Consider the following 15585-nt stretch of genomic DNA (forward strand, 5'->3'; position numbering starts at 1 on the left):
GAGAATAGATATTGAGTAGACAACAAACAGTGATTGCTAAAGTAATGACTCCAAGGCTTATCTACAGAGAAGCTGAATATTTGAAACAGCAGACCAAAGAACCTATATTAGACTTGAGTTTTCTATATATTTATTTTAAATCAACATAACAAAATCTATGTTTCTACAAAGCATATGGCTGTTAAATTGCTACCCATAAATAAAAAATTTGTTTTATTCAAAACAGAAAAATTAATTGCACAGTATTTTTTCAAGAAATTTTAGCAAAAACTGCTATTTGTGATGTCTCTATTTCACAACACTATGTACATACAGTAACTAGCAGAAAATGTAAAGGGAGTCTGGGGTTTAAGCAAATCTCTGACTCACATCCTTTGCAGTGATCACAGAATCTTTATGCATGCCACCTTCTTATATAATTTTGACAATTACTGCTCCTACAAAGTAATCTCTCCTTTGCCTGAAATTTTTAACTTCCCTTGTTGCACTGACCTATTGTTACCTGGAGATATATTTATTGAGAATTCTTGTTGATTTAACTATAACATCAGATGTGTTTTATTCATTTATGTACCCCTTTATCACTTATTCAATCTTCAGCAAAGTAGATTACTAACATATACCATACACTTATAGAATGAATGAATCTGATGAATACCAATGACCTCATTATTCCATAAACTTGTAATGTTTAGTGAATTTGTCTGAAATAATATAATTTCAACCCTAAACTCCATCTAGACCAACATTTGGTCTTATGGTGTGTATGTGTATGTGTTATTTTTACATTCTAGTGACATTGTATATAAGCCAGGGATATTGTGCAAATGTAAAGGAAATTATGAGATGTTGTTTTGTTTTGTTTTTAGTATACTTGGAATGAGAAAATCTGCCTTTTCATATATACTGAAAAATATGCAGTTTCTCTGTTCTAAAAGATATGTCTCCTTTTTGATGAGAGGGAAAATAAGCAAGTAACAATGCTAAATTTTGGTCCAAGTGATAAATTTTATTTTCTGTATATATCTGATTTATTCCAACTTTGGGGGTAGGCATTATAATTATAATGCCCTTCCCTCAAAGATGTCTCAATTCCCATAACCTGCGACTATGTCACTTTACATAGTAAAGGGAAATTTCCATATGTGATTAAATTAAACATCTTGCCACTTGAGAGTACATCCTCGATTAACCTGTGGGCTCAGTGTAATCACAAGGGTCCTTACAAGAGGGAGGCAGAAGGGTTAGAGTCAGAGAGAGAGATTTGAAGGTGTTACACTGTTGGCTTTGAAAATGGGGAAGGAGCCATGAGGAAGGTGACTTCTAGAAGCTGGAAAAGGCAAGGACAAATTCTCCCCTGAAGCCTTTAGGAGCCACCTCCACCAACACTTGGATTATAGCCCAGTAAGACTCACCTTGGATTTCTGACCTCCATACTGTAAGGTAATGACTCATGTTGTTTTCAACCACTAAGTTTTGGGTGAGTTGTTAACAACAGCAATAGGACACCAACACAACTCATTACCACAACTAATTGAAATGATCAATCTCTTTTGGATGACACTTCAGAATCTTTATAGGTGAAATGTCCAGTGTCTCAAAATCCTGCCTAACCCCACTTAGCCTCAAAATACATGGGGTGACTTACAGTGTTTTTATAACACAGAGTTAAAAGGGACCTTGAAACTGTGCAGGTTCAGTGGCTCCTATATCTCTGGTCAACTTTGTTCTTTTCCTGATTTTGCTGCAATTATTGGACTATTAGTCTTTCACCATTAAATATAATGTTGACTGTAGGGTTTTCTTGTAGAACTTGTTTATCAAGTTGAAGGAGTTTCATTCTATTCCTATTTTTCTGAGAGTATTTATCATAAATGGGTGTTGAAATTTTTCACATGATTTTTTCTGCATAGATTGATATATAATCATGTGATACTTGTAGCGTATTAATAAGGTAGATGATATTAAATAAGTTTTGAATACTGAACCAGCCATGCATCCCTAGAATAAACCCTGTGAGTCATGGTGTAAAATTGTTATCTATTGCTGAATTGTATTTGTTAATATTTTGTTAAACATTTTTGTGTCTATATTCATAAGTCATATTATTCTGTAGTGATTGGGGTGAACGTTCTTTGTGTGGTATCAGGTATTAGGATAATAATAACTTCAAAAAATCAATTAAGAGGTGTTTCCTCATCTTGAAATAGCTGAAAGAGGTTGCGTAGAATTTGTATTGATTTTTTAAAAGTTTTGTAAAATTCATCATAGAAGCCATCTGGACCTGGAGATTTCTTTTTCAGAAAGTTTTAAATTACAAATCTAATGCCTTTATAGCGATATGGCTATTCAAATTATCTGTTTTATTTTAGATGATTTGTGGTAGAGTTTTTCAAAGAACAAGTCCATTTTGTCTATGTTGTCAAATGTATGTATTTTAGCATTCACTGTATTTCTTTTTTTAGCCTTTTGATATCTGCAGGGTCTGTACTGATATCCTATTTTTGACAATGATAATTTTTTCTTCTTTTTGTTTTTCAGTCTTGCCAGATGTTTGTGAATTTTATTGACCTTTTCAAATAATGAAGTCTTTGTTTCATTGACTATTGTTTATTTTTCTATTTTTGATTTCATTGATATATTTATTATTTTCTTCCTTCTGTTTGCTTTGGGTTTGTTTCACTCCTCTCTATTTGTAATCTTGAAGTGGGAGTGTAGGTGCTTTATTTGAGACTTTTCATTTTTCCTAATGTCTGAATTTACTGTTATACATTTCCTTCTCAGCACTGATTTGGCTATGTGCCACAAATTTTGGCATGCTGTCTTTTCATTTTCATTCCTGTCACTGTATTTTTCTAATTTCCCTTGATACTTCTTCTTTAACCCACAGATTATTTAGATGTGTATTTTAGCTTCTAAGTATTTGGAAAATTTTCTATTATCTTTCTGTTTTTGATTTCTAGTTTGATTCCATTGTGATTGAAGAACATACTCTATGATTTCTGTGCTTTTCATTTTTGAGGAATTAAAAAAAGTGTTTCAGGTTCCCATCTATATTTGGATATGTTCTCTGAGCACTTGAAATTAATGTATATTCTCCTGTAGTTGGGTAGCATGTTCTAGAAATTGTTATTATATCTTGGTAGATGATGTTGTTGTTGAGTTTTTATATATATTTGCTGATATTCTGTTTAGTTAACCTATAAATTGTTCAGAGTATTGAGTTCTCCAACTGTAATTGTGGATTTATTTCTCCTTTCAGTTTGATCAGTTTTTGCTTAACATATTTTGCGGCTCTGGTATTTGGTGCATACACTTTTACAGTGTCTATATCTCCTTGGTAGATTGATCCTTTTAGCATTATATAGTGTCCCTATCTGTCTCTGGTAGTTTATTTTTTAATTTTTTGCTCTGAAATTTATTTTATCTAATATTATAGCCACTATTATTTTCCTTTGATTCAAGGTTACATTATATATTTTATCCATCCTTTTACTTTCAACCTGTATATAGCATTATACTTGAAACAAGTTTTTTCTTGACAGAAAATTGGGTCACATGTTTTAATTCACTCTGCCAATCTGTCTTTTATTTGGGGAATTTAAACCATTTACTTTTAATGCAATTGTTGATGAATTTGGTCTTAAGTCTGTCATTATTTTTGTGTGTGACTATCTCTATAATCAAGCCTTAAAATGTGTATACAATACAATCAGTGATTTCTACATAAATTATATAGTTACTTTAACATTATTCTGTAATTATGTGTTTGATATTTCTCTCTCCCACTAGAATATGTTCCTAAAAGTTAATGAAATCTTATTCTTATTTGTATCTCTAATGTCTGGCATGATATTTGGTATATAGATGTTATATTAATTTGCTAAGTTTACAGTTGCTGCTGTAACAAAATACCACAGACTGGGTGGCTTAAACAACAGAAATAAATTTTCTCACATTTGTGGAGGCTGAAAGTCTACAATCAAGTGTTGGCAGGGTTGGTTTCTTCTGAGGCCTCGCTCCTCGGATTGCAAATGTCTGCCTTCTTGCTGTGTCGTTACATGCTCTTTCCTCTGTGCATGTACATGTTTATGTCTAATCTCCGTTTCTTATGAGGACACCAGGTATATTGGATTAGGGCCCACCCATATGACATCATTTTACCTTAATTACCTCTTTAAAGGACTTATCTACAAGTACCACCACGTTCTGAGACATTGGGGATTAGAACTTCAACACGTGAATTATGGGGGGGCATAATTTAGCCTGTAACAGATGTATTCAAAAAAAGGATATGTGTTGGGCTTCCCTGGTGGCGCAGTGGTTGAGAGTCCGCCTGCTGATGCAGGGGACACGGGTTTGTGCCCCGGTCCGGGAAGATCCCACATGCCGCAGAGCGGCTGGGCCCGTGAGCCATGGCTGCTGAGCCTGTGCGTCCGGAGCCTGTGCTCCGCAACAGGAGAGGCCACAGCAGTGAGAGGCCCATGTACCACAAAAAAAAAAAACCCAAAACAAACAAACAAAACAAAACAAAACGTATATGTGCATAATTGTGACATAAAGGAATGAGCACTGAAATAATAAGAAAAATAAATTATGATGTTTTCTTGCCATTAATTGATATTTAGTTGAGCAAACCATTTTTGACCTATTAACCAACTGGAGTATTAAATGGTTTTAGTTGCTTACTTTTCCACTTCTGTAATTCTGTTTTACTACATGTATATAAAGCACTATAATTTACTTGTACAGCAAAATTATTTACATAGAGCTTCCAAATTTTTAACTGATTAACTTATTTTAATAAATATTGCTTTTAAACAAATAAATCAGACCAAAAAAAAAAAATGTACTTTGTGACATAGGCCAACATTATCTGTTCCAAATAACATTAATATACACGTACAAAAACTGTGCTAGAATTTTTCATTGCTTAGGAATTTTGAAATACATTATAGTAATATTTAATTTTAATGTGTACTGATTATTTATACGCCGTTACATTTTATTTTTAGATTTCTACAAAGATGTAAATAATTATAAAACTTTGTAAAGAAGTGTAGGCATAGACAAATAAAATTTTGAAGTTGGCAATATTTATTTTTATTGTCTTCTAATTTTCCTTCTCCTTCTTAAGAAGCATTAAGAATCCGTGAAGGTGAGACAAGCACTTAAATTACCAAAAGACAGGAAGAAAAACAATTAACTCATTCAATGAACTGGATGAGTCCTTGAATACACCAGAGAAGATTATCAAGCTTATTATCTTTAGAAAGTAAAAGTTCCAAAGTAAGAGTGAAACAGAAAATTTTGTTGCAAAAAAATAATTTCAAATAGAGCTTGACTATAAACTGGTTATGTTTTTCAAACTGTTTATACACTGAAAGGTGAATCTTACACCCCATAATATCTGACATTTCACTAGTCAATATTTTTTAAAAAAGGATTCTGTGGATGATGATGATGATGATGATTTCCCCTTGTTCTAAGCAAAGGAAATAGTACATATTTATGTCTCATTATGCAACATTAGACAGCACTGTAATAGGCTGATATTATGTTAATATTTTCTTTTATCCCATCATGTCATACTTCTAAAATGTTTTAAAATATAATTAAGAATATTTTTTTTTAAACTTAGATTGTCCTTGCTTAAGCATTTGGATTTCAGAGAAACATTGTACCATTTGAGTTAAATATGTTTCATTTTTATTTAAAATGACATTTCATTTTATACATATATGATATTTTGAGGCTAATCTTAATGAATGTTTCAGTTACGGTCTAATAAAGAGACAGAAACCACAAAATAATTTAAACATGTAACAGGGAAAGTAATATGAAGAATTAATAATTATAACTGGGGTAATGAAGAATTGGTAAAGAGAACTATAAATAAGAGGAATAGTAGATATTGTTGCAACAAAAGTTTTTTAGAACCATCTGCCTTGGTGCCTTGGACTGAAACCTTAAGTGATACTATCCCTGACCATGACTCCTCAATGTCTCCAAACAGAATTGTTAGCCTCCAACTCCACCTATTCAAACTCTTCTTACTTGGATTACACAAAATGCTTTCTGCTTCCTTGAACAATTTCTTTTTTTTTAATATAAATTTATTTATTTTATTTATTTATTTTTGGCTGTGTTGGGTCTTTGTTGCTGTGCGTGGGCTTTCTCTAGTTGCGGTGAGCGGGGGCTACTGTTCGTTGCAGTGCACGGGCTTCTCATTGCAGTGGCTTCTCTCGTTGCAGAGCACGGGCTATAGGCGCGTGGGCTTCAGTAGTTGTGGCATGTGGGCTCAGTAATTGTGACTCACGGGCTCTAGAGCGCAGGTTCAGTAGTTGTGGTGCACGGGCTTAGCTGCTCCATGGCATGTAGAATCTTCCCGGACCAGGGCTCGAACCCATGTCCCCTGCATTGGCAGGCGGATTCTCAACCACTGTGCCACCAGGGAAGCCCCCTTGAACAATTTCTGATTAATATTACGTAAGAAGCCAAGTCACTCATGCTCCAGTTGGAACTTTCCACTCTAGGCCTGTTACCCAACACTAAAGACTGGAATTCCTTAGTCATGATCTTGAGGAATCCATCCTCTATCTCCAGATATTTGATCCCTTCTTTCCTGAGTTGAATATTTAAGTATTTTCTTGGTTTACTCATTTTATTGCAGCATATCAGCCAGACTCTTTTCGGAAAAGGTACATAGGAAATATTCATTTGTTGTTTGTTTTTGTCCTTTGCAAGTAAGAAACAATTTTACTCTTTTTATTGTTAAATTGTTTAGTTACAAAATTTGATGTAGGAATCCTATTGCTGCATGTAATTCTAAATTGCTGTTTAATCAATCCTGTGTATGTCTCCTAATTATTTTGTTTTTATTTGTCCTCCCAGAATCTCTTTAGCATTTTCTCTTTGTCCCTAGAGTTTCAAAACTGCACAACGGTATGCCTTTGTGCACAGTCACTTCTTTGAGGTAAAATAGATATTCAGTAAAATTTTCCAATTTTAAGTGTATAATTATACAAGATTTGGCAAATGTATAAAATCATGTAACTAACTCTTACAATTAAGAATTAGAACATTTTGATCACTCCATTCTGTTACCATTGTCTTGACTTTCCTAGAATTTCACATAAGTACACAGGCTTTTTTGTCTGGCTTATTTAACTTAAAATCATGTTTTTGAGATTTGTCCAAGTTGTTCTTTTTTATCAGTTGTTTTTTTCCTTGCTGTTGCTGAGTAGTATTCTATTATTATATGCATATACCAAGTTTCCTTATACATTCACAAGTTGATGTGCATTTGGGTGGTTTCCAGTATTTTGGATTTATATTTATTTTGAATAAAGTTGCCATGCACTTTACATACACATCTTTGTGTACACATATATTTCCATTTCTCTTAGATAAATACCTAGGAGTAGATGACAGTTTAATTTTAGAAGATGCTATCATTCTGCTTTCCAATGTGGCACTGTCATTTTTTTTATTCCCACCATTATACTAGAAATCAATGGCCTTTTAAATCAGAAAATTCATACCTTTTTGTTTGGGGGAATTTTGTTAAAGCCTGTCCTGGATAATTCCCTTTTTTTTTTTGCAGTACGCAGGCCTCTCACTGTTGTGGCCTCTCCCGTTGTGGAGCACAGGCTCCAGACGCACAGGCTCAGCAGCCATGGTTCACAGGCCCAGCTGCTCCGCGGCATGTGGGATCTTCCCAGACCGGGGCACGAACCCGTGTCCTCTGCATCGGCAGGTGGACTCTCAACCACTGCGCCACCAGGAAAGCCCGATGATTCCCTTTTTTAATATATTCTCTTCTGCTAAACTCCCATTAATTAATTTGTGTGCAATAAGATGAAAATGTTAATATTGAGGTATATATATGGATATAAATTTGGATATAAAGACATAGAAATTTATACATATATATACTTACATTTGGTAATAACATCTATATAACAGTTTATTGCATTTTCAAAATTCTAATGTTATTTTATAATGGTATTTTCTTTTTGATGTATTTTTAAAGGCATTTACTAAAAATGAGAATAAAATGGCTATACTTCAGAATGAATAAAAACAACTCAGTAACAAAGCCATTTTCATAGAAGAAATATCAAACTTCATAAACAATTAAACAGATTAAAGCATCTTCTTTAGAGTTGTGCTTAATGAGAGTGTGGGGAATTAAATACAGAATTTCCATTAAAATGACTGAGAAATTGTGCATGTAGTTTCCTACTTGCCTTGATGAACATTCTGACCTTCCTACTGAATTTTTAAAAAGGGAGTAATTCCATAGTTTAAAGAGTACCTGGCAATCTTGTCAACACAGACATTCTTACGTATTAAGTACAAGTGTTTATGAGAATTTTTGATGTTCAAGATGACAACAGGTGTACCTGTTTTACATTTCATTCCTATATGTGTTCTTGCAATAGTGTAAAATGTTACATTATTTTTTTCCATTAAATTTAAGAAAATTTAGTACATTGAGTTATTTTACTTCCTTGGTGAAAAGAGTCATATTTTTCTAGCAGAAAATAGATTCCTGGCAAACAATGTGCTAGACATTTATGACACAAAAAGGATTAAGAAAGAAAAAATTGTATTTACCGCATTTCTTCTTTACGTTCCTAGGGGAAATGTAAAGTTCCTGACACCCCAGTCTCACATACCAACATTTAATATGTGGCTAGATTATTTTAAACTTTTGTCCACACAATGATGTTTAAAAAAATCCATGGACTTAATCAATTTATCACAGCTTTTACAGATGACATTGTTAAACTGAAAAGTTTGATCAAAGTTTTGTGCAAGCAAGGAAATAACAAAGATTAGAGCAGAAATAAGAAAAATAAAGACTAAAATGACAATATAGAAGATAAATAAAACTAAGAGCTGGTTCTTTGAAAAGATTTTAAAAATTGACAAGCCTTTATCTAGACTCACCAAGAAAAAAAGAAAAAGAACTCAAATAAATAAAATCAGAAATAAGAAAGGAAATGTTACAACTGATACCACAGAAATGCAAAGAATCATAAGAGATTACTATGAACCATTATATGCCAACAAACTGGACAACATAGAAAAAAATTAACTCCTAGAAACACACAACCTACCAAGACTGAATCATGATGAAATAGAAAATAAGAATAGACCGATTATTGGTAAGGAGATTGAACCAGCAATCACAAACCTCACAACAAACAAAAGTCCAGGACTCGATGGCTTCAGTGGTGAATTCTACCAAACATTCAAAGAATAATCAATAATAATCATTCTCAAATTCCTCAAAAATAAAAGAGGAGACAACTCTTGTAAAGTCATTTTATGAGGCAAGCATTACCTTGATACCAAAACCAGACAAGGACACCACAAGAAAAGAAATTTATAGACCAATATCCCTGATGAACATAAATATAAAAATTCTCAACAAAATATTAACAAATCAAATTCAATAATAAATTCAAAGGATCATACACCATGATCAAGTGGTGTTTATTCCAGGGATGCAAGGATGGTTCAACATGTGCAAATCAGTCAGTGTGATAAAATACATTACCAAAATGAAGTATAACAATTATATGATCATCTCAATAAATGCAGAAAGGGCATTTGACAATATTCAACATTAATTTATGATAATAACTCTCAACAAAGTGGGTATAGAGGAAATATACCTCAACATAATAAAGGTCACATATAATAAGCCCTCAGCTAATATCATACTCAAAACGTGAAAAGTGGAAAGCCTTTCCTCTAAGCTTAGGAACAAGATAAGTTTGTCCATTTTCACTACTTTTAATCAACATAGTATTGGAAGTCCTAGCCAGGGCAATTAGGCAAGAAAAAGAAATAAAAGGCATCCAATTGGAAAGAAAGGAGTAAAACTGTCACTATTTGCAGATGATATGATATTATATATAGAGTACCCTAAAGAATCCTTAAAAAAAAAACTGTTAGAATTAATAAATGAATTCAGTAAGGTTGTAAGATACAAAATCAATACACAAAACTCTGTTGTGTTTCTGTACACTAATAATGAACTATCAAAAGGAGACATAAAGAAAACAATCCCATTTACAATTGTATCAAAAGAATAAAATACCTAGGAGTAAATTTAATCAAGGAGGTGAAAAACATCTATACTTAAAACTGCAAGATATTAGTCAAAGAATATGAAGATGACACAAATGGAAAGATATTCCAAGCTCATTGATTAGAAGAATTAATATTATTAAAATGTCTTACTATCTAAAGCAATCTACAAATTCAGTACAATCTCTATCAAAATTCCAGTGGTACTTTTCAAAGAAATAGAATGAATAATCCTAAAAAATTTGTATGGAATCATAAAAAAAAAAGCCAAAGCAGTCTTGAGAAAGAAGAACAAAGCTGGAGGCATCATGCTCCCTTTTTGCAAACTATATTCCAAAAAAAAACAGACATGTAGATTGATCGACGAGAATTGAGGGCCCAGAAATAAATCGATGCATATATGGCTAATTAATTAACAACAAAGGAGCCAAGACAATTTAGTGGGGAAAGGACAGTTTTTTCAAAAATTCTGTTGGGAAAACTGGACAGTCACATGCAAAAGAATAAAACTAGACCACCTTACACTATACACAAAAATTAACTTAAAATGTTTTAAAGACTTGAATGTAAGACTTTAAACCAGAAAACTGTTAGAAGAAAACAGGTGATAACCTCCTTGACATAGGTCTTGGCAACAATTATTTTTAATTTGACAGAAAAAGCAAAAGAAACAAAGCAAAAATAAATAAGTGGGAAAATATCATACTAAAAAGGTTTCTGCACAGCAAAGGAAACCAGCAGCAAAATGAAGAGAAGCAAGAAGAACTACAATCCTGCAGCCCAAGGAACAAAACCCACATTCACAGAAAGACAGACAAGATGAAAAGGCAGAGGGCTATGTATCAGATGAAGGAACAAGATAAAACCCCAGAAAAACAGCTAAGTGAAGTGGAGATAGGCAACCTTCCAGAAAAAGAATTTAGAATAATCATAGTGAAGATGATCCAGGACCTCGGAAAAAGAATTGAGGAAAAGATCGAGAAGATGCAAGAGATGTTTAACAAAGACCTAGAAGAATTAAAGAACAAACAAACAGAGATGAATAATACAATAACTGACATGAAAAACACACTAAAAGGAATAAATAGCAGAATAACTGAGGCAGAAGAAAGGATAAGTGACCTGGAAGACAGAATGGTAGAATTCACGGCTGTGGAACAGAATAAAGAAAAAAGAATGAAAAGAAATGAAGACAGCCTAAGAGACTGCTGGGACAACATTAAACGCAACAACATTCATATTATAGGGGTCCCAGAAGGAGAAGAGAAAGAACCCAAGAAAATATCTGAAGAGATTACAGTCGAAAACTTCCCTAACATGGGAAAGGAAATAGCCACCCAAGTCCAGGAAGCACAGCGAGTCCTATACAGGATAAACCCAAGGAGAAACATGCTGAGACACATAGTAATCAAACTGGCAAAAATTAAAGACAAAGAAAAAGTATTGAAAGCAGCAAGGGAAAAATAACATACAAGGGAACTCTCATAAGGTTAACAGCTGATTTCTCAGCAGAAACTCTACAAGCCAGAAGGGAGTGGCATGATACACTTAAAGCGATGAAAGGGAAGAACCTACGACCAAGATTACTCTACCTGGCAAAGATCTCATTCAGATTCGAAGGAGAAATCAAAAGCTTTACAGACAAGCAAAAACTAAGAGAATTCAGCACCACCAAACCAGCTCTACAACAAATGCTAAAGGAACTTCTCTAAGTGGGAAACACAACAGAAGAAAAGGACCTACAAAAACAAACCCAAAACAATTAAGAAAATGGTCACAGGGACATACATATCGATAATTACCTTAAACGTGAATCGATTAAATGCTCCAACCAAAAGACACAGGCTTCCTGACTGGATACAAAAACAAGACCCATATATATGCTGTCTACAAGAGACCCACTTCAGACCTAGGGACACATACAGACTGAAAGTGAGGTGATGGAAAAAGATATTCCAGGCAAATGGAAATCAAAAGAAAGCTGGTGTAGCTATACTCATATCAGATAAAATAAACTTTAAAATAAAGAATGTTACAAGAGACAAGGAAGGACACTACATAATGATCAAGGGATCAATCCAAGAAGAAGATATAACAATTATAAATATATATGCACCCAACATAGGACCACCTCAATACATAAGGCAACTGCTAATAACAGCTATAAACGAGGAAATCGACAGTAACACAGTAATAGTGGGGATCTTTAACACCTCACTTACACCAATGGACAGATCATCCAAAATGAAAATAAATAAGGAAACAGAAGCTTTAAATGACACAATAGACCAGGTAGATTTAATTGATATTTATAGGACATTCCATCCCAAAACAGCAGGTTACACTTTCTTCTCAAGTGCGCACAGAACATTCTCCAGGATAGATCACATCTTGGGTCACAAATCAAGCCTCAGTAAATTTAAGAAAATTGAAATCATATCAAGCATCTTTTCTGACAACAACGCTATGAGATTAGAAATGAATTACAGGGAAAAAATGTAAAAAGCACAAACACATGGAAGTTAAACAATAAGTTATTAAATAACCAAGAGATCACTGAAGATAGCAAAGAGGTAATAAAAAAAAATACCTAGAGACAAATGACAATGAAAACACAAGGATCCAAAACATAAGGGATGCAGCAAAAGCAGTTTGAAGAGGGAGGTTTATAGCTATACAAGCCTACCTCAAGAAACAAGAAAAGTCTCAAATAAAAAAATCTAACCTTACACGTAAAGGAACTAGAGAAAGAAGAACAACAACAACAAAAAAAACAACCAAAATCAGCAGAAGGAAAGAAATCGTAAAGATCAGGGCAGAAATAAATGAAATAGAAACAAAGAAAACAATAGCAAATATCAATAGAAATAAAAGCTGGTTCTTTGAGAAGGTAAACAAAATTGATAAACCATTAGCCAGACACATCAAGAAAAAGAGGGAAAGGAGACTCAAATCAATAAAATTAGAAATGAAAAAGAAGTTACAACAGACACTGCAGAAATACAAAGCATCCTAAGAGACTACTACAAGCAACTCCATGCCAATAAATGGACAACCTGGAAGAAATGGACAAATTCTTAGAAAAGTATAACCTTCCAAGACTGAACCAGGAAGAAATAGAAAATATGAACAGACCAATCACAAGTAATGAAATTGAAACTGTGATTAAAAATCTTCCAACAAACAAAAGTCCAGGACCAGATGGCTTCACAGGTGAATTCTACCAAACATTTTGAGAAGAGCTAACACTTATCCTTCACAAACTCTTCCAAAAAGTTTCAGAGGAAGGAACACTCCCACACTCATTCTATGAGGCCACCATCACCCTGATACCAAAACCAGACAGAGATACTATAAAAAAAGAAAATTACAGACCAATATCACTGATGAACATAGATGCAAAAATCCTCAACAGAACACTAGCAAACAGAATCCAACAACACTTTAAAAGGGTCATACACCACGATCAAGTGGGATTTATCCCAGCGATGCAAGGATTCTTCAATATACGTAAATCAATCAGTGTGATACATCATATTAACAAATTGAAGAATAAAAACCATATGATCATCTCAATAGGTGCAGAAAAAGCTTTTGACAAAATTCAACACTCATTTATGATAAAAACTCTCCAGAAAGTGGGCATAGAGGGAACCTACCTCAACATAATAAAGGCCATATATGACAAACCCACGGCAAACATCATTCTCAATGGTGAAAACCTGAAAGCATTTCCTCTAAGATCAGGAACAAGACAAGGATGTCCACTCCCACCACTATTATTCAACATAGTTTGGAAGTCCTAGCCATGGCAATCAGAGAAGAAAAAGAAATAAAAGGAATACAAATTGGAAAAGAAGAAGCAAAACTGTCACTGTTTGCAGATGACATGATACTATACATAGAGAATCCTAAAAATGCCACCAGAAAACTACTAGAGCTAATCAATGAATTTGGTAAAGTTGCAGGATATAAAATTAATGTACAGAAATCTCTTGCATTCCTAACACTAATGATGAAAAATCTGAAAGAGAAATTAAGGAAACATTCCCATTTACCATTGCAACAAAAAGAATAGAATACCAAGGAATAAACCTACCTAGGGAAACAAAAGACCTGTATGCAGAAACCTATAAGACACTGATGAAAGAAATTAAAGATGATACCAACAGATGGAGAGATATACCATGTTCTTGGAGAGGAAGAATCAACATTGTGAAAATGACTGTACTACCCAAAGCAATCTACAGCTTCAGTGCAATCCCTATCAAATTACCGATGGCATTTTTTACGGAACTAGAACAAAAAAATCTTAAAGTTTGTAGGGAGACACAAAAGACCCCGAATAGCCAAAGGAGTCTTGAGGGGAAAAATGGAGCTGGAAGAATCAGACTCCCTGACTTCAGACTATACTACAAAGCTACAGTAATCAAGATAATATGGTACTCTCACAAAAATGGAAACATAGATCAATGGAACAAGATAGAAAGCCCAGAGATAAACCCACGCACCTATGGTCAAATAATCTATGACAAAGGAGGCAGAGATATACAATGGAGAAAAGACAGTCTCTTCAATAAGTGGTGCTGGGAAAACTGGACAGCTACATGTAAAAGAATGAATTTAGAACACTCCCTAAAACCATACACAAAAATAAACTCAAAATGTATTCGAGACCTAAATGTAAGACTAGACACTATAAAACTCTTAGGGGAAAATGTCAGAAGAACACTCTTTGACATAAATCACAGCAAGATCTTTTTTGATCCACCTCCTAGAGTAATGGAAATAAAAACAAAAATAAACAAATGGGACGTAATGAAACTTCAAAGCTTTTGCATAGCAAAGGAAACCATAAACAAGACAAAAAGACAACCCTCAGAATGGGAGAAAATATTTGAAAACGAATCAACAAAGGATTAATCTCCAAAATATATAAACAGCTCATGCAGCTCAATATTAAAGAAACAAACAACCCAATCCAAAAATGGGCAGAAGACCTAAATAGATATTTCTCCAAAGAAGACATACAGATGGCCAGGAAGCACATGAAAAACTGCTCAACATCACTAATTATTAGAGAAATGCAAATTAAAACTACAATGAGGTATCACCTCACACCAGTTAGAATGGGCATCATCAGAAAATCTACACACAACAAATGCTGGAGAGGGTGTGGAGAAAAGGGAACCTTCTTGCACTGTTGGTGGGAATGTAAATCGATATAGCCACTATGGAGAACAGTATGGAGGTTCCTTAAAAAACTAAAAATAGAATTATCATACAATCCAGCAATCCCACTACTGGACATATACCCAGAGAAAACCATTGTTCAAAAAGACACAGGCACCCCAATGTTCACTGCAGCACTATTTACCATAGCCAGGTCATGGAAGCAACCTAAATGCCCATCGACAGACGAATGGTTAAAGAAGTTGAGGTACATATATACAATGGAATATTACTCAGCCATAAAAA

This window comes from Pseudorca crassidens, chromosome 1, assembly GCF_039906515.1.
Source record: "Pseudorca crassidens isolate mPseCra1 chromosome 1, mPseCra1.hap1, whole genome shotgun sequence".
In the NCBI taxonomy this organism is placed as follows: domain Eukaryota; kingdom Metazoa; phylum Chordata; class Mammalia; order Artiodactyla; family Delphinidae; genus Pseudorca; species Pseudorca crassidens.